The sequence below is a fragment of the Stigmatopora nigra genome, chromosome 6 (genome assembly GCF_051989575.1).
Source record: "Stigmatopora nigra isolate UIUO_SnigA chromosome 6, RoL_Snig_1.1, whole genome shotgun sequence".
NCBI lineage: Eukaryota > Metazoa > Chordata > Actinopteri > Syngnathiformes > Syngnathidae > Stigmatopora > Stigmatopora nigra.
Genome location: NC_135513.1, coordinates 5,913,749 through 5,921,233, shown reverse-complemented (window position 1 = coordinate 5,921,233; position 7,485 = coordinate 5,913,749). Strand labels below are relative to the sequence as shown.

The 7,485-nt window shown below is 39.2% G+C and overlaps 2 long non-coding RNA genes across 6 annotated transcripts; one reads left to right on the top strand and one right to left on the bottom strand.

Annotated features, from left to right (window-relative positions):
• Positions 1–1,846: 1,846 nt before the first annotated feature.
• On the top strand, positions 1,847–5,305 carry LOC144197976 (uncharacterized). Of its 5 annotated transcripts, none has more exons than XR_013326629.1 (7): positions 1,847–2,054; positions 3,097–3,161; positions 3,334–3,437; positions 3,497–3,570; positions 3,659–3,712; positions 4,231–4,305; positions 4,829–5,305. It is a non-coding gene; the product is annotated as an uncharacterized LOC144197976 (long non-coding RNA). The 5 variants fall into 5 exon arrangements; XR_013326630.1 differs by having other exon boundaries at positions 3,659–4,032; XR_013326631.1 differs by lacking the exon at positions 4,231–4,305.
• On the bottom strand, positions 3,299–7,160 carry LOC144197975 (uncharacterized). The gene is made up of 7 exons (XR_013326627.1): positions 6,946–7,160; positions 5,935–6,002; positions 4,995–5,138; positions 4,848–4,928; positions 4,671–4,760; positions 3,503–3,793; positions 3,299–3,420 (listed from the first exon to the last, which is right to left on the bottom strand). It is a non-coding gene; the product is annotated as an uncharacterized LOC144197975 (long non-coding RNA).
• Positions 7,161–7,485: the final 325 nt, after the last annotated feature.

The window sequence follows — 7,485 nt, the reverse complement described above, 5'->3', positions numbered from 1 at the left end:
GAGAAAATCAATGTCCCTGGTGAATCATACATGGCACTCACCATTATTCATTTTAGATGTTGCTCAAATGTATAGTAAAGCTTTTATTTGTTAGAAAATGAACATGTTTGGTAAGGTTTTGATCATGTATAGTAAGGCATTTTTGTTTAAAATAACACAATGTATAGTAAAGCTTTTATTGGGTAAAAATGACAATGCATAGTAAGGCTTTTTCATTACAGTTGGGGTGTGGGGGCATTCTGGTGGCGTTTGCCGAGTCAGCCTTCGGTTGAGATTCGAACCCCATCTGCCCACATGGGAGACTGGTGATTTAACCTCTACGCCACAAATCTGTTTCAAGTCACTTTGTCATTATTAGAAGGTGTTGACTACAAATATAGAGAAAAAACTAAGGGAAAATGTTTCCCAACCAGGAATCAAACCCCATCTGCCCACATGGGAGACAGGTGATTTAACCTCTACGCCACAAATCTGTTTCAATTCACTTTGCCATTATTGGAAGGTGTTGACTACAAATATAGACAAAAAACTAAGGGAAAATGTTTCCCAACCAGGATTCGAACCCCATCTTCCCACATGAAAGTCAGGTGAGTTAACCTCTACACCATGAATCGACCGCGCTTCATTCTGCCATTATTGAAATGTCTTGACTACAAATATATAGAAACAACTAAAGGTAACTGTTTCCCAACCAGGATTCAAACCCCATCTTCCCACATGTAAGACAGCGGAGTTAACCTCTACGTCACGAGTTGCCCACACTTCATTTTGCCATAATTGGAACGTCTTGACTACAAATATATAGAAACAACTAAAGGAAAAATGTTTCCCAACCAGGGTTCGAACCTCTTCTTTCCACATGTAAGACGGGTGAGTTAACCTCTACGCCACAATTTGACCACAATTCTCTTTGTTTTATTGGAAGGTGTTGACTACAAATATATAGAAACAACTGAGGGAAAATGTTTCCCAACCAGGATTCGAACCCCATCTTCCGACATGAAAGGCAGGTGAGTTAACCTCTACGCCATTAATTGGCCACACTTTATTTTGCCATTATTGAAATGTCTTGACTACAAATAAATAGAAACAACTAAGGGAAAAATGTTTCCCAACCAGGATTCAAACCTCATCGTCCCCACATGAAAGGCAGGTGAGTTAACCTCTATGCCACGATTTGGCCACACTTCATTCTGCCATTATTGAAATGTCTTGACTACAATTATATAGAAAAAACTAAAGGAATTATGTTTCCCAACCAGGATTCAAACCTCATCTTCCCACATGTAAGACGGGTGAGTTAACCTCTACGCCACAATTAGACCACACTTCCCTTTGTTTTATTAGAAGGTGATGACTACAAAAATATAGAAACAACTGAGGGAAAATGTTTCCCAACCAGGATTCGAACCCTATCTTCCCACATGAAAGGCAGGTGAGTTGACCTCTACGCCATTAATTGGCCACACTTCATTTTGCCATTATTGAAATGTCTTGACTACAAATAAATAGAAACAACTAAAGGAAAAATGTTTCCCAACCAGGATTCGAACCTCATCGTCCCCACATGAAAGGCAGGTGAGTTAACCTCTACGACATGTATTGGCCACATTCATTTTGCCATTATTGGAATGTATTGACTACAAATATATAGAAACAACTGAGGGAAAATGTTTCCCAATCAGGATTCGAACCCCATCTTCCTACATGAAAGACAGGTGAGTTAACCTCAAAGCCACGCACTGGCCACACATCGCTTACTCAGCCTTTGGCTGACTGGCAAACACCATCAGGTGTTCCCTAAAATAACGTCACATTGGTGAGCCGGAAGTGAAATGAACCGGAAACGGCGATGGGAAAAAGTTTTCGTTGACCTGCATGCTTTGTTTTGTTTGTAAACGTCTTTTCAGGTTTTTAATCCCATGAACTAGACGGTCTAATTTGTATCAGCTCCAACCAAGACACGTTTGTTAAAGAACATGAACAGAAGTCCACCAAGAAGTTGTTGTTTTTGACGTTGGCTGATTTTTGTGTACTCGACGCATGCCGCAAAGGTAAGAAATTCTCCCGTTTTCTACGTTGCTAGTTTCTATAAAGATATAGTTCCACTTGCAGTCATAATATCTCCAAATCAAATAGCTTTTAGTGTTTTTTAATCGTTTCAAAGATCGCACAAGGGCATAAAAGACGGCTCAATGATGACTTTTTCCGGTTCGAAATTCCTTTATAGACCATTTGTCATAAAACGAAAAGGCAGTAGCCGGTAAGAATTCTGTGTAGGGTAAATAGTAAGAAACTACGGCTACGGAGCCACTGCCTAAATAATAGTCAACAAGTTAATATAGTTAACAACTTCATGTGTGTAGAAGCAATTAGTCTACATGAAAGTAACGCATGTGTTGGTACAGTGTGAGTAGAAAAAGCTATAGGCAAAGCCAGCCCATTTTGCGAATTGAAATTTGGCTATAATTTCAATAATTCTTAACAAATACTCAATATTTCGCAGGTATTTATTTTATAAATGTGGTAAACTTCCCACCAAATTTGATAAAGATCAGATGGACAGTTAAAATCTTTTCCTATTCACCCAATTAGCATGCAATTGATAGATTTTAACATCAGATTTATATGGATTTAATTACTATTATTTAACATTGAGTGAATAGGGGATTTTCTAAACCATTCAACCAATCTTATTGAAATTTGTTGTGTTATTGCCAATTGATATATTTTAACATTAGGTGAATAGGAATTTACTGACATATTTAGGCAGTGGCTCCGTAGCCGTAGTTTATTATTATTTACCCCACACAGAATTCTTACTGGCTAAATAGCCATATGGGGCCAGATAGGCTATTTGACCGGTTACCGACGAAGGAGCCACTGCCTAACGAAAATCCTTGTGAAAAGTCACTCTTTCCAGTAATATTGGTGATATCTGACGACTTGATTTAATTATTTATTTTTGGTAATGACCATTTATATATACTAAGGCTTTTATTTCTTTAAAAATGACATAGTATAAGTAAGGCTTTTTTCTTTTTAAAAAAAATGACATCGTATAGTAATGCTTTTTTCTTGTGGTCTCTCTGACAGGATGGAGTAGGTTTGGGAGCAGCTTGCGGATGAAGCACCGCCCTGACCAGTCGCTTTCGTATTGGGTCAGTATGTGATGCCTCGCCTTGTTGCAGCGATCATAGTGCGTGTGTGTAGCCACATCCCCTTACAAAAAACGTTTTGGAATGAAAATAAGTATTTATTATAACTCAAAGTCAAGGTCACATAATAGAACAAGAGATACTTTGCTGTCAACTTTTATTTTTATTTTTTCAGATTAGTGACAAAGGCAAAAATGGATGACTTGTGGGATGGAAAGTCTTCCAACTAAAATGTTTCCCAAAGCATGGAGAGTGAGGACACCTGAAGACAAAAAAAAAGTAAGTTTAAAAGACATTCATTTTGCTGTGCAGAAAATATCTTTCTTTGTTTTTTTTAGACTCACCTGTGGGTGGCGGTGATGTAGGATGTAGATTTCACCAGGTGGTTGTATGGCCAATTCATGGCGCAGAGGTTTGTTCACCGGACTCCCGTCTGGGAGACCTGGGTTCAATTCCCGGTGCAGACACATTTTCACTTAGTTGTTTCTGTGTATTTGCAGTCAAGACCTTCAAATGACGACAAAGGAAAGTGTAGCCACTGGGGTGGCGCAGAGGTTAGTGCACTGGACTCCCATCTGGGAGACCTGGGTTCGCTTCCCGCTGTCGCCCTTTGGCTGATCACTACACCATGTAGTCTGGAAAATGGAAAAAGAAGAAAAAAGAAAAAAAACTTTTTAATTTATATTAAACACTTAGTCATATTTTTCAGCAAAAGGTTATATTCCGAACTGCCTTCGGCAGTTCGGAAGAATGTTGGAGGGACCTGTCTGTGCGAAAGGCGTTCTCGGGTCGGCCTTCGGCCGACCCTCGACCGCTTGCTTGGTCAGTGAACCGCCGACACCGGGAAGCGAACTCACGTTCTCTCCGTGCAAAGGCGAGTGTGCAACCCACTACACCAACTCGTGCCCCACTTATACATAGGTGTTGAAACGTTTTATCCAAGGAAATTGGGTGAAACACTTAGTCATTTTTTTGACAAAATGCTTCATCCACCACTGAAGACAATACAATTAGACACTTAGGCAGTAATACTTATTCTTTTAACTGAATAATATTGGGAAAATCTTTGCAGGCACTGGGATTCGAACTCAGGACCACAGAGGTGGCAGACTGATGACTTAACCACTGGGCCACCACCCCGTGGAAGGTAGCTGTAGTACTTGTACTTTTATCTCATTCATTTACCTGAACAATATTGGGAAAATCTTTGCAAACACTAGGATTTGAACCCAGGACCACAGAGGTGGGAGACTGATGACTTATCCACATGGGCCACCACTCTACAAAATCTTTTTGTTGTTTTATCTCTTTTCACTTTCAGATCATACTTAGTACTTGTATTTTGTAAAAAAAAATATACATAGTATAGTAAGACTTTTTTTCTTGAAAAATGACCTAATATAGTTAGGCTTAGAAAAGATAGTATAGCACTTCAACATTTTATTGGACACGACCATGCTGAGTAGGGAGGTGGCTTGCACACTTAGCCAAATTACTCGAGCTCTTTCTTACCGAAAATAGCGGGAAGGTGGTACATCCGTTAGTCGGTCGGCTGCACCCCGTTCTTCTCCTCCTGCCCCTCTTCCACATTGTCCAATGCATCTTTCATGACACAAAGACAATTATTTCTCAACACTGCTCAAGATGACAACATTATTTTTTTTTTACAGTGGCAACACGGTTTTCAACCTGGCATGAAGAAGGCGGTGTCAATGTGCATCTGTCCCAACTGCTCTTGTGGCCAGTCAGCGAGCTCTTCCCGACTGGACGCTGTGAATGACATACAGGTCACGTCACAAGAGTGATAATGTCAACGACGACTACAATCGGACTTACAGATCAGTGAGGATTTGCCATCCGGCAAAGTTGACCGCCTGCACCTGCGGGAGCCGTCCAAAAGCATGACCGTGTCAGGCTCTGCTCACTGGGGCGCCGGAGACACCTGGATGAAGGCGCAATCCGGGGTGCACCGGTACGAATCTGTCAACAAACAAGGCACGGCGTGAACTTGTGGGGAACATTTCCTCCATGCTGTAACTTACATTCAACAAATATCTTGAACGTACACGAGACTTGTGAAGATGAGCCAGAAGCCAAGATTTATTCATTCATTATGTATATAATAAATAAATGACTTATTGCTCAAATGCCTTACAATGTTTTTTTCATGAATAAAAGCCTTACTATACATAGTCATTTTTTAAAAGAAAATATGCCTTAATATCTATATATATATCTATCTCGCTCTGTGTATATATATATATATATATATATATATATATATATATATATATATATATATATATACACACACACACACACACACACACACACACACACACACACACACACACACACACACACACACACACACACACACACACACACACACACACACACACACACACACACACACACACACACACACACACACACACACACACACACACACACACACACACACACACACACACACACACACACACACACACACACACACACACACACACACACACACACACACACACACACACACACACACACACACACACACACACACACACACACACACACACACACACACACACACACACACACACACACACACACACATATATATATGTATGTATGTATGTATGTATGTATGTATGGAGAGAAAGAGAGAGGCAGTTATAAGAAGAATATTTCTTTTCATTCCAAAAAGTTTTTTGTAAGGGGATGTGGCTACACACACGCACTATGATCGCTGCAACAAGGCAAGACATCACATACATACCGAGCCAATACGAAGGTGACCGGTCGAGCGATGCTTCATCCGCAAGCTGCTCCCAAACCTACTCCATCCTGTCAGAGAGACCACAAGAAAAAATCATTACTATACTAGGTCGTATTTTTTTTTAGAAATAAAAGCCTTACAATACTATGTCGTTTTTTTAAGAAATAAAAGGCTTACTATACTATGTAGTTTTTTAAGGGGAAAAAAGCCTCATTATTATGGTCATTACCAAAAATAAATAAACAATTCAAGTCGTCAGATATCACCAATATTACTGGAAAGGGTGACTTTCAACGAGGATTTTCGTTTGGCAGTGGCTCCTTAGCCGGTAACCGGTCAAATAGCCTACATGGCCCCATATGGCTATTTAGCCAGTAAGAATTCTGTGTGGGGTAAATAATAAGATTGGTTGAATGGTTTAGAAAATCTCCTATTCACTCAATGTTAAATAATAGTAATTAATTCCCTATTCACCTAATGTTGAAATCTATCAATTGCATGCTAATTGGGTGAATAGGAAAAAACATTAACTGTCCATCTGATCTTTATCAAACTTGGTGGGAAGTTTACCACTTATAAAATAAATAATAACATTATTTGCTAATAATTATTGAAATTATTGCTAAATTTCAATTCCAAAAACGGACTGACTTTGCCTATAGCTGTTTCTACTCACACTGTACTTATACTCATAGGTGTTACTTTTATGTAGACTAATTGCTTCTACACACATGAAGGTAATGATGACTTATTTAGCCGTAGTTTCTTACTATTTGCGCCACACAGAATTCTTACCGGCTAAATTGCAATATGGGGCCATATTGGCTATTTGAACGGTTACCAGCTAAGGAGCCACTGCCTTTTCGTTTTATGGCAAATGGTCTATCAAGGAATTTCAAATTGGAAATGTCATCATTGGGCCGTCCTTTATTTCCTTGTGCGATCTTTGACTGCAAGTGGAACTATATCTTTAGAGAGGCTTGCAATGTAGAAATCGGGACCATTTCTTACCTTTTCGGCGGCATGCGTCGAGTACACAAAAATCGGCCAACGTCAAAAACAACAACTTCTTGGTGGACTTCTGTTCATGTCCTTTAACGAACGTGTCTTAGTTGGAGCTGACCCAAATGAAGCCGTTTAGATCATGCGATTAAAGAGCTAAAAAGACGTTTACAAACAAAACAAAGCATGCAGGTCAACGAAAAGTTTTTTTCCGGCTCGTTTCACTTCCGTCTCACTAATGTGACGTCAATTCAGGGAACGCCCTCGACTTTTTTTCCTTCCTTTTTTTAAATATAATAGTTTGCAATGAAACGAGAAGTTAGGACAGATGTGTAAAATAAGGTCAAATTTAAGTCCGATTTGTGCATATTCTAATGGGATTTATGAAGATGCTTTGTTCATAGATATTTTTTCATTCATAAAGCCTACTATACACAATTTTTTTTAAAGATGAAAAAGCCTTACTAAACAGTCATTTTCTTAACAAATAAAGCCTTACCATACATGGTCTTTTATTTGAAGAAAAAAAACATACTTAAGTGCTCATTT